At 34.6% G+C, this 19935-nt stretch overlaps 1 non-coding gene across 1 annotated transcript; it reads right to left on the bottom strand.

Annotated features, from left to right (window-relative positions):
* Positions 1 to 17638: 17638 nt before the first annotated feature.
* On the bottom strand, positions 17639 to 17745 carry LOC121220459 (small nucleolar RNA R71). Its single transcript, XR_005917661.1, has one exon. It is a non-coding gene; the product is annotated as a small nucleolar RNA R71 (small nucleolar RNA).
* Between the last annotated feature and the right edge of the window lie 2190 nt (positions 17746 to 19935).

Raw genomic sequence — 19935 nt, 5'->3', positions numbered from 1 at the left:
TGAAAACAAGAAAGTGAATGAGAGACTTTTGTGTGTTATTAATTGTGTTAGAGTTGGGGGGAGAAAAAATTTATTTGTGTTGAAGTTTTAAGGAGAACTTGTTAAGAGTTTTAAGGTATTATTTTTATTTTTGTTTGTAATAATAATTTGTATATTGTATGTTTATATTTTATTTTTAATACTTAGATCGATTTAAGGTTTAAGATTTTATTATTGTTAATGTTTTATAGGTTAATATTTTTTTCAATAAAGATACTTATGTTTATAGTTTTTTTAGTTAGTGATTAATATTATTAAGTGGATATTTACATTTAAATAAAACAAAAATAAAATTATTTACGAAAACGGGTTGTGGTAAATATTACTATGCAGAAATATTATTATTTTAAAATGATATGTTTATTCAATTTTGTTTGTGTAGATATTGAAATGAGTTAATTGATTAGAGAAATCGGTCGCACTGCTATGATGATTAATGTCTCAGTAAAAAAAATTTGCTACTTGCTATTCATGGGTATTTTATAAATTTGCACATTATTATTTTTTAATTAGCATATTTAACTAATATGGTAATTTGTTATGGATAGGGTGAGTATCGCATCCTGAGAGCGTGTGTCCATGGTCCGAGCTACCAACCGAATGAACGCATTTTCCCCTGTTTGGATGTTGCGGGATTTGGAACGACGACATTGATTTTGATGTTTGAGCTTAGGGCCAACTTGATATTCGCCTTGGTTGAAAGGTGACGCCCGAAGACCCATACATTTCATTGCCATGTGGGGAGTACATCATCACCTTAGAAGATGTTGCATTGCAACTCGGGCTCCTAGTTGACAGTGTTGCAATCATAGGTTCAAGTAAAATAATCAAACTTACATCGCTTTGCTATCAGTTTCTCTGACTGGTAAGTGTACCAATTTGAAATTTTCCTAGTTAAAGTAAAATTTCAAAATTTTATCGAGCAGTGTTTTTGAGTGGGAGAAGATGTGCGCTGCTCAAGCGTATATATTGGAGCTAATAAAGGGTACTTATGCCTGATACATGTAATAATAAAGTTCACCTAATGTACTTGCCTCTGTAGGCGGATTTTCAAGTTGTCTGTTCGTATAGTTGGGGTTCAGAAGTATTAGCAACGTTGTACCTTGAGCTTCTTTAGGTGACAAAACACGATACACAAGATATAAACGAGTGTTTGCTACTACTGTAGTCCTATGCATTATACGGGATGTCATTTTTGGCATCACTAAGTCACCAACAATATGTTTGTAACACTCCAAAATAGGGCCTAGGAATTTTAGGGGTATTTTAGGAATTTTAGCCTTAGTGTTCGGAATTTTAGCCTTAATGTTCGGTTTATAAGGATTACATGTTATTTTTATGCTTGGGTTCATGAACATGAGGATGGATTGTCGTTACTTGCTCGAACATAATTTTGCTATATTGAACTATTAATTAGGCTGTTGAATGATTATTTGTCGAACTAATTGATGCATAATGTTTAGGAACTAAATTGGAATGGATTAATTGCTTATGTATGCTGTATTTTTTAGGTCTAGAGTAGAGGTATAGATAGTTGGGTTTTAAAATTGATACCTCTGTGTTTTGAAACATGCAGAAAGTCAGAATAGAGATTTGGTATCGATGCATTTTCTCAAGTATCGATACTCAGGGTTAAAGTATCGATAATTCATTATAAGTACCGACAATTTTCAAGACTTTGGGATTTTAATTGAGAAACAAAATGCAAGATTGGTATCTTTTTTCTAGGTGGTAACGATACCACTTAATGAAAATATTGATACCCTAGTGTCAGTATCGATACCTACGTGACAAGGATGCAAGATTTTGTTAAATGGACCTTATGTATGTTTAATTATTATTTTAAGACCTTTTGATGTATGATCAACATGTGTAATCAATAATTAGGAATATGTTTAGTCAAGAACCTATACGAATGATAATATGAAAGACACTTCATTTAGAATAAGCTTTTACTTGTTGCGTGTGACATGAGATGGTGGTGTAGCATCCCATATTTAGGCTTGGCGACCAGGCTAGTTATAGGGTGTTACAATGTTTTCCAACTTGTAAATAGGTAAAAGAATTAAAAAATCAAATAAGAATTTATTTTTTTAGGAAAATGTTATCACACCTCAAAAGTGGCGGATCCGAAAGAAGGGCGTATGATGCAAAGGCTACCTATTTTAGAACACTGTGGTAGTTAGTTCGCCAATTTATAGGCTTCTGGAAAACTAAAGATTGGTGTAAAGGATCCACCGTAGAGGTATCTCAAATTTTATTCTCGTAGCATTCTCCAATTGAAAAAATAGTACGACAAGCGAAAAGTACGCCTCAAAGTTTTGGTTGAGCATAAAGCATCTGCTATGTATATGTTAAAGCTGTAAGGCACTACAGTTTCTTTAAGGCCATGCCATATGAGTTACCACCATAAGTGTGATACGCCAAGTGTGCTCGAACAATGTGCAAAATGGATTCTATAACATGATTGGTTGGGAGTCAACTGAATAGATTGACTGGTCAAATAGCACCAGTATTGGATTTTCTTTTATATTTTCTCTAGTTTTTGTAAGACATTATAGAGACAATTTTTGTATGCATTTGACACTTTTCAAGATCCATTAAGAGGTTTTGGGTATATATATGGTAAGAAGGGAACATTTAGATGGTTTTTCTTCCTTCTGTTCTACGCTTAAGTTTTTCTTAAGACTAAATATTTTCTTCTTCTTTGTTAAACTAGAAGCTAAGGTTTATGGGGTTATGAGTGGATGTTTCAACCTTCTTGTAAGCCTGATATCTCTGCATGTTAGGATTTTGAAATAGTAAAGATGTTATGAAGCATAAATAGTAAGATATGAATAAGAGACCCTACATGGGGGTTGTCTATAAATGATATGATAGCAAATTATCTATAAATGGGTTTTTAATGGTGAATCCATGTTCTTTTAAGCAGTTGTTGCTGCTGGTTTGTGAAGGATGTTTGGGTTTGGAACTTTGGGTTACAGTAAAGGTGAGTTTCAGGTGAGTTTTTAGCTTGACTCATAAGTAATATTTTATAATTGAAAATTCTATGTAGATGAATGCACAGATAAATGGTGAAGGTATGTATATGTGAAGCATCATGAAAAGCTCTACATGTTTACAAATGAATCATATGAGTTGTTTTATGAATAAGATGATGCATGGTATGTACGCATGTGAAAGTAGGTATGGAAGTGTATGAATTAGTCTGGGAGTGAATGAATTTGGAAAAGTGAAATTGATGTTAAGTGAGGAATTTATCCATTTTTTATGCCTCTGGTAGGGTAGGTACACTGCTAACTGGACAAGTAGATCACGTTGACAACAAATATTGTAATAGTCCATTTTCAGTCAAATTAGAACAGTGGTTTCGGGACCACAAATCTGACGAGTAAATTATTATTTTATTATTATTTTAATGTCTATGGGATGTTAGGAAAGTCATTTTAAAATTTTGTTAAGAAATTTTGATGTTTGCATGATTAATTAAGTGAAAAGGACTAAATCGTAAAAAGTGTAAGAGTGGAATTCTTATAGCTAACGAAGCCAAATAGCTATGGAATCTTAAATTAAAGGACTTAAAAATAGTTAGTGGATATACATGGCATGGTTTTATTAAAATTTTAATGGTTTTTAAAGGTTAATTAAGTAAATTGATAAATTGGTTAAATGTTAATAAATTAAAGGATGAGAAAACTATCATATTTTTCATTGTCTTCGAGCCCTAGCCATTTCCACCATTAGGGAAGATAGCTGGTTTGATCAAGCTTATTTCGTTGCATGTAAGTGTATTCAAGCCTCGTTTTTAATGATTTTTATATTTTTGAAGTGGTTTAGCTTAATCTAGCTAGCCCAAAGGTCAATTTGTAAAACTGTTAAAGATTGAGGGTTATGCCATGAATTTTTTGTATGATTCTTGATGTTAAATGGTAAATTATGAATCCTTGTTGCTAAATAAACAAGTTCTGTAAAGTGATTTTCGATGAAATTTACATATAGGGATTAATTTGTAAAAATAGTAAAAGTTCATGTTAAATTTATGAAATGATGGTTTGTATGGGTTGATATAAGTCCCTAATAGATTCAGTTAGCTTTAATGGGGGATTAAAATGCTTAGATTTCAATTATGAGCTTAAGGTATAAATTGTGAAAAGTTAAAATATTAGGGGTAAAATGGTAATTTTACATAAATATGAAATGTGGACTAAATTGAATGCTAGTGGTATTAAATGGATTGAATTTGTCTATTTAGATCAAGATAGACCATGTACGGATCTAGATCGGAGAAAAGCTCAAGGGTTAACTCACAATCTATAAGGCTACTTTGGGCAATGGATGTTCCCAAGCCCAAGGAGTTTAAGGGAACAAGGTCTACAAGAGATGTGGACAATTTTCTGTGGGGATTCGAGCAATACTTCCATGCCAAAAGCATCACGAACGATGCCATTAAGGTAATTACTGCTGCTATGTATCTTACTAATGTTGCTTTATTGTGGTGGCGTCGTAGGTCCACCGATATGAGATGTGGTGGGACCAAAATTGGGACTTGGGAGGAGTTCCAATGCGAGTTCAAAGCACAGTTTTATCCAAAGTATGCCGAGGATAAGGCTTGGGCAAAGTTGAGCCGGCTTTCGCAACAAGGAACTGTGAGGGAGTAAGTGTAGGATTTTAGTTAACTCATGCTTCAAATCTCAATTATGGGTGAGAAAGAGGCGTTCTTTTCCTTCATAGATGGGTTGAAACCATGGGCGAAGCAAGAGTTGCAACGTTGAGGAGTCTAAGAGCTTACCAAGGCCATGTCTATAGCAGAATCGTTTTTCGAATTTGGTGGTAAGAAAGATAAGCCTGAGTCTTCTAAGCCCAAATTCAATCCAAAGGGAAATAGTGGGGGAGACAAAGAAAGGCCCACTAGGAATGGAAACTGTAGGAAGCCTTGGGATAAAAGGAAGAGTGGGCCTATAAGTGGCTTCCATTGTGATAGCCCACATATGATCAAGGACTGTCTAAAGAAGGCCACACTCTTTGCTATGGAAGAAAAAGTAGAGTCAGATATGGAGGATAACAATCTTGGTTCGATACTGAGGGGTGTCAAAGACAAGACGGGTCATGGGCTGATGTTTGTAGATATCATGGTGGCTGACAGAGAATTAAATGCTCTTGTCGACACAAGGGTTTCTGATTTGTTCATGTCCGAAGGGGTTGCCCATAAACTTAGCCTTAATATTGAAAATGAGCCGGGTCGGATCGAAACAGTAAACTTAGAAAGTGTTCCAATCAAGGGGGTTGCAAAGGGAGTAGATCTCCAACTTGGGGATTGGATCGGTAAGGCATCCATTAAGGTAATACCACTTGATGACTATGATTTTGTGGTTGGATTAAGTTTCATTGATCGGGTTTGTAACAGCCCGATTTTAGGCCTAGTCGAAATAGTGGTTTCGGGACCACAAATTTGACGAGGAAAAAATTATTTTTTATTATATTTTTATGGTCTACAATTTCACAGAATGATTTAGTGAAAATTACGTTCAAAAATTTCGACGTTTGGACACTCAATTTAGCTAAAAGGACTAAATTGTAAAAAGTGAAAAAGTTGAGTTCTACATGTTAGAAGTGTCCAATTGTTATAAATTTTAAATTGGAGGTCCTTAAATGTTAATTAGACCATTGGTTAACTTGTTGGACAAAAATAGACAAGATATGAGGGAAATAGGAAATTTTTAAATTGTGAACATTTTGGTCATTTAGTAATTAAAAAGAATTAAAAAGGCTAAAATAGCCAAAAATTTGATCATCTTCTCCATGGTGAACGAAATTAGCAAGGGGGAAGCCATATCTAGGGTTTTCAAGCTTCCAATCTCCACGGTAAGTGATTCCAAGCCCCATTTTTAATGTTCTTTACATTTTTGGAGTCCCGGTAACTTGATTTAGCTTATTCTAGCAATAATTTAACCTGGGGTTCAAAGTTAGAAAAATACCCATAGGTGAAATGTGTTTATTTTGATGTTTTATGGTAGAATATGAAGCTTGAAATTATGTTAAATAACTTTTGCTAGTCGATTTTAAGTGAAACGAGTAAATCGACATAATCGGTAAAAATCCCTAATGTTCATAAGTGTTAGAGTGAGAATTTGATGTTTCCATATGAGGGAATAATGTTCAAAATGTCATAAAACATATGAAAAAGTAATAAAGTTTAATTTTCGGGACTAGGGGCAAAATCATAATTTTGTGAAACTTTAGGGGCAAAAATGTAATTTTTCTAAAATGTGATTTTTGGACTGAATTGAATTATATGAATTTTATATAAGCTAAATATGTTATTATAAATTAAGAAAGAAGTGAAATCAACCCTGATCAGAGAAAAGAAAAGATTGAAGACTAAATTGTTAAATTTCTATATTATTGCACCAAAGTAAGTTTGTATGTAGATAATATATTGTTTTATTTATGCTTAAGTGTTTTATTATTTTATTTAAGATATGTACTATACGTGGAACAAATATATGATGCAAATTATGAATTAAGATTGGTTAGAGAAGAATTGGTAAAATATTGAAAAGTAAGAATTTCCCGTTTGAAACTCGGAATGGAAAATATATGAATGATTATAATTGGGTCACGTGTGGTACAAACTAAGTGTAGGCCACTACGTGTACCAGACTGATAGGTCGCATATGTGACACGAACTAAGTGCAGGCTACTATGCGCACTGATATTCTGTTATGACACAAGGGTGGCACGGACTGTGTGCAGGTCACCGATATCTATTATGATACAAGGGTGGCACGGACTGTGTGCAGGTCACCGATATCTATTATGATACAAGGGTGGCACGGACTGTGTGCAGGTCACCAATAACCTGTTAAGATACAAGGGTGGCACGGACTATGTGCAGGCCATCGAGAATCTGTTATTACACAAAGGTGGTACGGACTATGTGCAGGCCACCGAGAAATCTGTTTTTATTCCGATAAGTTCAACGGGAAATTTATTAAGTGAAAATACATTATATGAAGAAATGACTATGTGATTTATAAGTGCATATATAGTGGGAAAATTTATGAACAATGTACTCGTTATTTGATTGAACTATCGAAAAAATTAAATGAAGTAAGAGAAATTCATGAAAGAGTGAAAACTTGAATTAAAATGGTTTAGACAGTAAATGTGGTGTGACTTTGAAAAATCACCAAAAATAGTATAAATTGAATTAGAGAGTGATTGAGATATGAAATGAAATCTTATTGAGTCTATTTTTACATAAAAGAAATAGAGAAAGCAAAAGATTTATATATTTTGAGATATTTTAATTTTAGTGAGGCAAGGTCGGATTGATTTCGGAATCCCCTGTTCTAACTTTGGAAAATAATTAAAAATTGTAAAAAAATAATTATGAGTTACAATTTATATTCTTAGAATCCTTAATGAGTCTATTTTCAAATGAAATAAACAGAAATATTATCCAAATTTTGTACAATAAGATAATTCATTTTTAGTGAAGAGAGGTTAGAGATGTTAAGAAGTGAAACAGGGGTGACTTTAAAGAATAAACTGTACTAATTGGCCAAGAAAAAAATTCTTAAAATTTTATGATAAGAAGATATGTGAGTCTAGTTTCAGGGAAAATTAATGGTGCATAATTTGGAGTTCTTTAGCTCTAGATAAAAATAATTAAGTGATACTGACTCAGATAGACAGCTTTGAATATACTTAAGGGTGAATAATGAAACTTTAAAAAATGTTATTTCTAAGAGTGTTAAGAAAATTAAGGATGTGGAATGGAGAGGAGGAGGAGGAAATTTAAATATATATATAAATTATTTGTGTATAATTGGTTATATGATCGATTATAATTGATAAAAGTTGAAATAGAAGTGATGCTATTGGTGCATTACTGGTCATGATAAGGTCATGTGAGAAAATAAAGTTTCATAGCATATGTGTGTGGTATATTTGGCATGAATGATGTCATGAGCGGCTCATGAATTAACTCATGTTGGTAAGTTGATGCATAATTATAGTATTCAAATATATACATATTTGTAACATTTTGCTATGTGATTCGAAAAAAGGGGAATAAATAGCATAATGAAAATTTGGCCTTGGTGCTAGTTTATGTTAAAGGAGTGTTTTATGGCATATCTTAAGTAATGGAATGTTATGAATTTTGAGATTAATTTGCTAGTCAAATAAATGACAAATGAATTGATTGCGTATTCGTAATTTTGACATATGCTTGGTATATGAAACGTAATAATATATGCTTGAATAAAATTTAAGTATTCGAATGACATAGATTTGATGGTGATAAGATTCGAACATTGAATTCATGAACCACAGGTGATGTATTATTGTTGTGTGATAGCTTGGTTCGAGAAATTGGTTAGGTAAATGGTAAGTGAAAGTATTTATGGATATAGAAGAAAATTTGGAGTGAATATGAAATTTAGCTCAATTAAATGATTTCATCAATTAAACATTGTGTATACCAGAATGTGTTAGTGAATTACATATTCGTAAATTGACATTCGAAGTTCAGTTAGTGATATATGAAAAGAACATGAAAAGATTTATGATTGTGATTAATATTGATTCTGACTTAAAGTGGATTCTTCAATATTGGATTGATTTAATGGATATATTGAGCATATGAATGAGTATGTATTGGGTCTCGTAAACCTTAATTAGCGACTCGAAGATAATAATTTAAAATTTTTTAATTTGGATGAAATTTTATAACTCGGTTTAATATGTTTATAAGTGTATTTATTCTGGTAATACCTCGTACCCTATTCCAGCATAGAATACGGGTAAGGGGTGTTACAATGTGACATCACCAGATTCGGACCTAATGTTTAGGCCGGGTTTAGGGTGTTATAGGGTTAATATGTCTATTGTTCCTTCTGGTAATTACATGGTGATTTCAGATTCAAACCATCAATTTATGGTGAGAATGACAAGAGAGGGGAGCATGGAGGGAAAAACATTATCCGCAATCCAATTTGCTAAGGGAGTACGTAGAGATGAAGTCTCCTACTTAGCCACCTTGAAGATGGAGGAAATCGTTAAGCCTGTTGGTAAGATCCCTAAGGAAGTGGGCCAAATATTGTAGTCTTTTCGGGATGTGATACCCGCAAAGTTGCCTAATAATTTGCCACCCAAGATAGAGGTGGACCACAGGATCGAATTAGTGTCGAACATGGTGCTGCCAGCTAGGGCCCCATATCGTATGTCTCCGTCGAAATTAGAAGAACTGCGAAAATAGTTGAAAGATCTTTTAGATGCGGGATTCATTAGGCCATCTAAATCTTCGTATGGTGCGCCGATGTTTTTTTAAAAGAAACATAATGGGTCTTTGAAAATGTGCATCGATTATTGGGCTCTAAACAAGATAACCGTGAAAAACAGGTACCCTATTCTCCTTATTTCAAACTTGTTTAATCAGCTTGGTAGTGCGAGATAGTTTACCAAGTTGGACTTGAGGTCGGGGTACCATCAAGTTCGAATAGCCGAGGGGGACGAGCCAAAGACAGCCTGTGTGACGTAGTATGGTTCGTATGAGTTCCTGGTGATGCCCTTCGAACTCACGAATGCCCCAGCTACATTCTGCACCCTGATGAATAAGGTACTTCAACCTTTCCTTGATCGTTTCATGGTTGTTTACCTTGATGATATTGTGTTGTACAATAAGTCGCTCGAGGAACATGTGGAACATTTGAGGAAAGTGTTCCAAAATTTGAGGGAAAATGAGTTATTTTTCAAAGAGGAAAAATGCTTATTTGCTCAATGAGAGGTGCCATTTCTAGGTCATATTGTGGGAGGTGGCAAGATCCGGATGGATAAGAGCAAGATTCAGGTCATTGTGGAGTGAAAGCCTCCAACCAAGGTGACAGAGTTGAGATCTTTCCTTGGGTTGGTAAATTACTATCGACGCTTTATTGAAGGCTACTCTAGAATTACCGCACCCTTGACGGACATGTTAAAAAATGGTAAGGTATGGGATTGGAATCCACAATGTGAGAGGGCCTTTAATCAATTGAAGCAAGTGATGACGAGAGAGCCCGTACTTGCATTGTTGGATTATTCGAAGCCTTATGAGTTACGCACGGATGCATCAGATTATGTCATTGGGGGAGTATTGATGCAAGATGGGCATCCATTTGCTTTTGAGTGTCGAAAGCTTAATGAGACAGAACGGAGATACACGGTCCAAGAAAAAGAGATTATCGCTGTGGTTCATTGCTTGAGCACATGGAGGCATTATTTAATGGGTTCCAAGTTCGTGGTCCTTACCGATAACGTTTCCAATAGTTATTTTCTAACCCAGAAAGAGTTGTCTCCCAAATAGGCTCGTTGGCAGGTTTTCCTAGCTGAGTTTGATTTCACAATGGAGTATAAGCCAAGGAATGCCAACATTGTGGCGGATGCACATAGCCAAAAGATGGAATTTGCAGCAATCAACCAAGCTGATGGTTCCTTATTAGAGCGCATTTGAGAGGGATTGTCCCATGATCCCACAGCCAAAAGCTTGATTGAGCTTGCCAAGGAGGAGAAAACGAAGAGATTTTGGCTTGATGGGGAATTGCTATACACTCATGGGCACCGCCTCTATGTGTCTTATTATGAGTTTGATTTTAAAATGGCATATAAGCTAGGGAGTGCCTACATTGTGGCGGATGCCCTTAACCGAAAGATGGAATTTGTGACAATCAACCAACCTGATGGTTCCTTATTGGAGTGCATTCGAGAGGGATTGTCCCATGATCCCATAGCCAAAAGCTTGATTGAGCTTGCCAAGGAGAGGAAAACGAGGATATTTTGGCTTGGTGGGGAATTACTATACACTCATGGGCATCGCCTCTATGTGCCTCATTATGGGAAATTGCGGAAGTCATGAATGAATGTCATGACTCGAGATGGGCGGGCCATCCAGGAATACACCGTACCTTGGTCCTCTTGGAGGATCGTTACTATTGGCCTCACATGGGTGATGATGTAGAGACCTATGTGAAAACTTGTCTAGTATGCCAACAAGACAAGGTTGAGTTAAAGACTCCGGTAGGTTTGCTACAACCCTTGCCCATTCCGAAAAGACCATGGGATAGTGAATCCATGGATTTTATTATTGGTTTGCCTAAGTCTGATGGATTTACAAATATGCTTGTTGTGGTGGACAAGTTTTCAAAGTATGCGACACTTATTCCAGCTACCTAGGAGTGCCCTACTGAGGAAGCAGCCCGTATTCCTTAGACACGTGGTGAAATATTGGAGAGTGCCACTGTCTATTATCAGTGATCAAGATGGGCGATTCACGGGCCTGTTCTGGACGAAGTTGTTCAAGTCAATGGGCTTAGACTCAAACTTTTCAACCAGCATGCATCCGCAAACCGATGGGCAAACCGAAAGAGTGAATGCATTGTTGGAACCATATCTTCAAGACTATGTGAGTGCCACACAAAGAGATTGACCAAAGTTGTTGGATGTGACCCAATTTTCATACAACTTGTAGCGAAGTGGGGCCATGAATCAAAGTCCGTTCAAGATAGTGACGGGCCAACAGCCACTCACACCCAACGCTGTTACGACCCGTTATACATAACCAAATTCGGCAGCTTATCGATTTGTAAAGGATTGGGAAGAGAAGAATGACTTGGCTAGATCTTTTTTACATAAGGCAAGCAAACGCAACAAGAAGTGGGCCGATTAGAATCGAAGATATGTGCAATTTCAGATGGGTGACTCAGTCCTTCCCAAACTACACTTGATTTTGTAATATACGGGTTTGCATAAGGGATTTGTGCGAAGGTATGAGGGGTCGTTTAGAGTTGTGAAGGGAGTAGGCAAGGTGGCCTACAAGTTTGAGTTGCCAGCAAAGCTAAAATTCCACCCAATGTTTCATGTAAGCATGCTTAAGCCATTCTATGGGGATCAAGAGGATCCGAATCGAGGCAAGTCCGAACGAGCACCAATGGGGGTAAAGGTCTCTTACGACCGTGAAGTTGAAAACATTGAGGAAGATCGGGTGATTAAACAAAAGTACCATCGGCCGCGACATGAATACCTAGTTCGATGGAAGGGACTTCCCGACAGCGAAGCAAGTTGGGAACCTGCTGAGGCATTGTGGCAGTTTCAAGGAAAGATAGACCAGTTCAATGAGGAGGACGCGACAAGGGCGTCGCTAGAACAAGTGGGGGAGAATGTCATGGGTTGCGCATGGGAGCCTGCAGCCATGATCGCTATGACAAACTTGTACGATCCATCATATTCGAAAGAGGTCATTTGGCCCAATCGGACTGGTCTGTTTCTTGGAGAGATTGAAAGCCCATCTCCGAAGCTTGGGAAATATAGAAGGTGATCTTCAAAGATATGTGATCCTCGACATTAAATGAAATCTTTAGAAGATACGATTTTCTAATCTTATATATTTGATATCTAGATAGCTTTTAATCTTAGCCATTGATGTACTTTGATCTATACCGTTGATTTTGGGGAGGCTCGGCTATAAATAGAGGCTTCTCCTCCTTATTGTAATTCATTCAGTTATTAATAGAATTTTGAGAGCATTCACTCAAACTTTTCTCTCAAGTGTTCTTGCTTTTCTGTGGCTTTTGTTCATCTTTCAAGTTCGTTCTTACTTCGTTCTTCTGCTATTCTTCGTGGGTGCCTTAGAGGAGTTTTGTTGAATCCTCAATTGTTGCGAGTTAGGCTGACTTAGGCGTTTTAATGTAATTGTAACATTTCCTTTCCATTGGTGCTCATACGAGCTGTGAAATAGGTCTGCTCACACAAGTTGTGGTACCAAAAGTTAGCTACACGATTCTGCTCACACGAGTTGTGGAGTATCTGCAACAAATGCAGGACCTCAGCCATCAGTAGGACATTTAAGACCAGCACCCGAAATTGTATAACCCTAATGACATGTCATTCGTATCCTAAGTATTCACAAGCTTCAAATAGGATTTTTACATCTGAAATTCTTTATTTCAATCGCATTATAACTTTTCTGTATACCATCATGAATTTCACATTTATAAATTACAACTTTAAATCAACTAACCTTTCAACAATATCCATAATATCAATTATCAAATCAAGATTATAATTCACATAATTATACATAGTAACTCATTTAAAATATCATATAAAAATAATTTAACTCTATACAAATTTACATGTACCAAAACAAATACCGTAACGTGATCCAACGACTAATCCGCTATTTTGGTTTTCCCGCGATTAGTGTCCGTTTGAGTCATTTCTTGATCGAGATAAATATTTTTATTCAATTAATCTCATTCCAAAATTTAAAATAATTAATTTAGCTTATAACCCTTAATAATGAAAATTTACAAAATTTCCCTCAAAGTTTATCTTTTATGCAATTTAGTCCCTAAACCCGAAACTTGCAAATTTACCATTTTTAGTTAAAATTCATGGTAGCCGATTTTTATAGGGTTCATAATCAACCCATTTTTATCATCATTTTACAATACTTACCTTGAATTTTACTATTTCTACAATTTAATCCTTAAACATTAAAATTATCAAATGTTACTTAACAAAACTTATTTATTTAGCAACCAAATTTAATAATCCACCATCAAAATTTAAAACACATGCTAAATCTATCATGGTAAGTTCCTAAACTTTTAAAAACTTTACAAATTGACCCTAAACTAGCTAGATTAAACTAATACAATAACAAAAATATAAAAATCACTAAAAACAGAATGAAAAACCTTTACATGCAATGGAACTATGCTTGAGCGAATGCTCCCTATCTTTCCATGGAGGTTTCAGTTATAGGGAAGAAGAAGAACATAAAAGAAATTAAAATGTTGGCTTTTGTTTTATTATATTTGTTTTAACTTAACATTATTTTATTAATCATAACATATAATTAGTTAAAAATAATGCACCAACCGCTTATACAAATTTATTTTGGTATATTTGCCACAAAAAACCTTATGACTTTATAAATTTAACTATTTAACACCTTCATCTAATAGAATTCAATTTTTACATCGTTTACGATTTAGTCATTTTCACCTAATTAACCATCTAAACATTAAAATTTATTAACCATATTTTAATACAACCCTAATAACATTTTGTAAATATTTAATAAAATATTTATGAGCTCGATTTATAGAAACGAGGTCCCAAAACCTCTTTTTCTAAAACCACTTGACTTGAAGCATTTGCCACTTGAACCTAATTATTGGTTCAAATAACATAAATTATCATTATAAAAATTTATTAAAATACTATTTTTGACTCACAAATATGAAATAATAATATTTACGAACTCGCTCGTTGGATTTGTGGCCCCGAAACCACTATTTCTCACACCACTAAAAAGCGGGCTGTTACATAATTTTTTGACTAGCATAGCCAAAATGCAAAAATCTCAATTCCTAAATGTCCCCTTTTCTTAAAAATGATTCCAATCATCTAATCTCATGTAAGAATAATTCTCAACCTTCAAACCACACAAAATAGCTCAAATTCATGGTTTCAAAAATTCGACATACATTGCCCCTTTTTAACGAGAACTTAAAGAAAACTTAACAAAACCCTTGAATTCTTTAACTAGGGTGGCAACCCTAGTATAAAAACTATGGTTAGCCACCCCTCTTTCCTAGTAGAAGCAGGGGACTTGTTTTTCTATCATATAAGTATAATTTGTATTTCACTAATTCAACCACTATTCTTCTATCTCTCTCTATTAATAGATGGCACTAATAGGGCTAAAAATACAAGTCGTACATAACTTTGAGATATTTTTATTCTTCACAAAAATATTTAGAATTTATTTTTCAAGTATAGATTTAATTTTTGGGGAATACAAATTCTATCGGTTTCAATAGAGAGATTTACTTTCCTACTATCGGTTTCAATAGAGAGATTTACTTTCCTACTGAAAGTAAGAAAATTATTTCTAGCTCTATGTTTGATTCGTGATTGTTCGAGCCCACATTCGAAAGGATTTATGGTACAAGAATAGCAAATAAGGTCGTTCAGTTGAAAGCTGGTAACGTATAGGATTCATCTTGCATAAAGAAAAAAAATACTTTTTGGGAAAATTTTATTGCTATAAATATCACAAACTGACTCGATTTTCAATTTCTTAATTTTTTGCTATGTCAGAAAACCATTTTTAAACCAATTTTTTTTCCAACAATTACATGATAGATGAAAAGTAAATGTGGCCATTGGTCATTTGCTTTTGTGATAAATTACTTGATTACTATTTGATAGTAATTGGCTTTTCATGAAGAAAGATGTAATCGTTATCATGAGATAAAATAGGATCATATTAAGAGAATGGATTTATCCAAAATAGATTAATGATATCCTATGAGGTTAACACATTTATGACAAGGTCAGTGAACGAGCACTAATTGAGTAGCTTTTGTAAAGGTATGTAATTAAGGAGAGTAATAACTTTTGAAAAAAGTTATACTTCAAGCTTCTAGATTGAATTAATTATTTGTAATTAAGTAAATATATTTGCATTTTTAGATATTTCTAAAACATTGCATAAAAAAGCTTGGATTGTGCTATAAATGTTATTATTTGTTACTTTTATTATTGGGGAAGAAATGTGTTGGTTGTGGTTGGCATCAAGTGCAGGATAAAAAGAGAAAAGAAAAAAGATTAGGAAAATGAAGGAAGTGAAATATTGTCATGGTAAAATGTTGGTTAGATTTCCAATAAGAACGCCATGGAAATTCTAGGAAGATGATGTAGCACTCAGTCCACGTCACTCTCAGCCAGCTGTACTTGTACCAGATAAACCACCCTGAAAAAGAAGAAGTAAAAGGTGTGTGTTGAGAGGGAGGGACCTACCCTATAAAGGAGGAAAGAGAAAAGAGAAAAGAAAAGAATGGGGGATCTAGAGAGAGAGAAGAATTGGAAAGCTTTTTTTTTCTCCCTACATCAGATTCTCATGAAAAATCTCAAAGAACAAAGAGAGGAGAGGGTAGCAGCTTAAAGAGTAGAGTAGTCACAAATGCAAGGAAGGGAAAGAGAACTCTGCCCTGGATTTTGCATCAAATCTCATTATTAAAGTGAAACCTGGAGTAGCGAAAGCTTCCTGCAGTTTTGCCTTTATTTTTTGATTTGAACTTTATGATCCATAAACTTAAATGATGAAGTTGAATGGTTTTGTTTTGGATTTGAATGTCCAACCCATGAGCTAAATCACATTGGGTTGGAATAATTTGGGTGAATTTTTATTATCTTTAATGTCCATGGTTTGATTTTGAGTAGATTATTGTTTCAATCGATTTGTAATTATTTTAAATGCATGCATACAAACTTTAGACATAAATGACTATATGTTATGTTATTAGATCTGATTTAATTCTGGAAAGATTAAATAGACTGGATTATTATCGAATGATATAGGCAAGTATTCGAAAGAATATTTGCAGCACTCTAGACGTAAAAGTTGCAATCTGCATAAAGAAATGAAGAACAAACTGTATATCATTCTAGAGTTCTGTAGGTACATAAAAACTCAGAATGATAACTTAAAGTCTGGCTCTCGAAAGAAGCAGACTGTAGTAGTGAGTCCCTGAGCAGTAGAATGGTCAAGATTTTTTCATGGCATTATTCTTATATAAAAATAAAGCCCGAGTAATTCCAACCTTTATCATTAAACAATAGAAAATTTCCCCACTTATTCTTTGAGAATTGCCATATTATTTAAATTGTCCTAGCATATATTCATTCATAATTGATTTTATTAAGTCATTAATTAAATTTCTTTATCAATTTGTCATCAGTTTTTTTGCACAATTTAATTAGTCAATTTCATACTAATAGCATAACCAATTATTTTAATCAATTCTAATCGTTGTGGAGACGATACTCACTCATCACTTTATTACTTGACTCGATGTGTATACTTGTACATTCGCATTACATATTTACATGTGACAAGTTTTTGGCACCTTTGCTGGGAATCGAAAAAATTTGTGAAAATTTGGTATGTTATTATATTTTTTTATTTCGATTTTTTTTATCTTAATTAGTTGTTTTGATTTTTTTTGGATTTTTTTTTGTTGGTGCATGAGTAGAGATATTTCAGCAATTGAAGAGTATTCTTTTGATCCATAAATTGAGAGAACATTGAGAAAAAGAAGAAGAATTGTGAGAAATGGAATGAATTAGAAATGATCAGGTTAGAGAAGAGCCATTACTTCAGGAAGGAAGGGATGTTGAGACAGACCCATCAGAGAACATGTAGTGCCAATCTTAGATGATCTGAATCCAGGAATTATCAGGTCGCATATTCAAGCTCAACATTTCGAGTTAAAGCCAGTGATGTTTCAAATGTTACAAAATTTAGGGAAGTTTTGTGGATTGCCTACTAAGGATCCACAGTTGCACTTAAGACTCTTTTTAGAAGTCTGCGATTCATTCAAGCAGTAGGGTGTTCCTAAAGATGCCCTGGAATTGAAGTTATTCCCTTATTAATTACGAGATCGTGCCAGAGCATGGTTAAATGCATTGCCATCAGGTATGGTTTCATCTTGGAATGAACTTTGTCAAAGGTTTACTGAGATATAATCCACCAAACATGAATGTCAAACTGAGGAACAATATTACGTCTTTTCGAAAATCTAAGGATGAAACATTATATGAAGCATGGAAGTAATTCAAGGAGTTAATTAGAAAATGCTCGATGCATGGTTTTCAATATTAGATGCAAACGGAAATGTTTTACAATGGATTGAATGCGCATACAAGGATGGTGGTTGACACATCTGCCAATGAGACTGTGTTCACTAAATCATATAATGATGCATATGAAATTCTGGAGAGGATAGCAAGCAACGATTATCAATACCCCACTACAAGAGTAGGGACTGGAAGAAGAGTTTCTGGAGCAATAGAAATTGATGTGATTACTTCCCTAACAGCTCAGGTATCATCTTTAACGAATATGATTAAAGCATTGAAAAGATAAGCTGCAGTGCAGGAAATAAAAGCAGTCGAGTTAGCATGTGTTTACTGCAGAGAAGATCATATTTTTTATGAATGCCCATTGAATCCAACCTCAGTTTATTATATGAGAAATTTTAATCGCAACAACAACCCATATTTCCAACACATATAATATGAGGTGGAAGCAACAGCCCAACTTCAGTTGGAGTAATCCAGGGGTGGGAAATTCCAGCTACGCTATTCGATAGAATGTTGCGAGTGCACCACCTGGATACAATCAACTCATGCCACAGCAAAATGTTCACCAAAATTTAGCTTCGAGTTCTTCATCGATGGAAGATCTATTGAAGGAATACATGGCCAAGAATGATGTTCTCATTCAAAGTTAAGTTGCATCTTTAAGAGCTTTAAATATTCAAGTAGGGTAAATTGTCAAAGCATTAAGCTCAAGACCGCAAGGAGCACTACACAGTGATATAAAAATTCACGATCTCAAGGAAAGGAATAGTGCCAAGCCATTAAGCTTAAAAGTGGTACGCAGTTATCAGGAGTTGTTAATGACACCATTATTGTAGAACGTGGCTCAGATTTCACAAATAAGAAGAATTCAGAACCAGTAGTGGAGCAGGCTACAAAGGAAAAGAGTAACCAAAAAAATGTTGAAGCAGATTCATATTATAATGCCAACAAAAAAGCCACGACACAACAACCTCAACAAGTGGAAGGAAGGCCACCGCCACTTTTCCCTCAATGTTTCCAAAAATCTAAGTAAGATTTTCAATTCAAGAAATTCTTGGAAGTTCTGAAGCAATTACACATCAATATACCGTTGGTGGAAGCATTAGAACAAATTCCCAACTATGTGAAATTCATGAAAGATATCTTATCAAGGAAGAGAAGGTTAGGGGAGTTCAAAACTATTACTCTCACTAAAGGATGCACTGCAATGTTGAAAAACAAATTGCCACCAAAACTGAATGATCCAGGGAGTTTTACGATACCTTACTCTATTGGAAACCATTATGTAGGCAAAGTATTATGCGACTTAGGTGCGAGTATAAATCTAATGCCTATGTCTATTTACAGGAAGCTGGGAATAGGGAAGGCGAGACCTACAGTTGTCACTTTGCAATTAGTTGATTATTCATATGCACATCTAGTAGGTAAAATAGAAGACGTGTTGGTAAGAGTTGACAAATTTATTTTTCCAGTAGATTTTATTATTCTAGAAGGTGAGGTTCATAAAGAGGTACCAATCATACTTGGGAGACCTTTTCTAGCAATCGGTAGAACATTAATTGATGTACAAAAAGGTGAATTAACTATGAGAGTTAATGATCAGTAGATAACTTTTAATGTTTTCGATGCTATAAAGTGTGTAGATACAGATGAAGAATGTCACGCTATTGAGATTGTTGACACAATAGTTCAAGAAGAATTTGCATAATTTTATCACAATAATTGTAATAATGACGCAGACTCATTCGAGTTAATTAAAGCAGAAATGATTGAAAAGCTTGGTGAACTGATAGAAGATAAGCAAATTGAGAATGGATCAAAGTGAAGTTTTGAATCATTAAATTTATCGGACCATTATTTTAAATCTCTTCGGCCATCCATAGAAGGTCCTTCTATGTTGGAATTGAAGGCTTTGCCTGCGCATCTGAAGTATGCTTACTTGGGAGATAACAACACATTGCTAGTAATAATTTTTGTGGCACTGACATTAGATCAAGACGCTCAACTATTGAAAGTTTTAAAGAAATCTAAGAAAGCATTGGGATGGACGACTACGGATATCAAAGGAATCAATTCAGTAATCTGCATGCATAAGATATTAATAGAGGATTGATATGGCAAATCTATTGAGCAGCATAAAAGATTGAATCCATTATGAAGAAAGTTGTCAAAAAGGAGATTATCAAATGGCTGGATGCT

This window comes from Gossypium hirsutum, chromosome D08 (genome assembly GCF_007990345.1).
Source record: "Gossypium hirsutum isolate 1008001.06 chromosome D08, Gossypium_hirsutum_v2.1, whole genome shotgun sequence".
In the NCBI taxonomy this organism is placed as follows: domain Eukaryota; kingdom Viridiplantae; phylum Streptophyta; class Magnoliopsida; order Malvales; family Malvaceae; genus Gossypium; species Gossypium hirsutum.
Note: the sequence above shows the minus strand (reverse complement) of the source record. Positions and strands in the feature narration are given on the sequence as shown.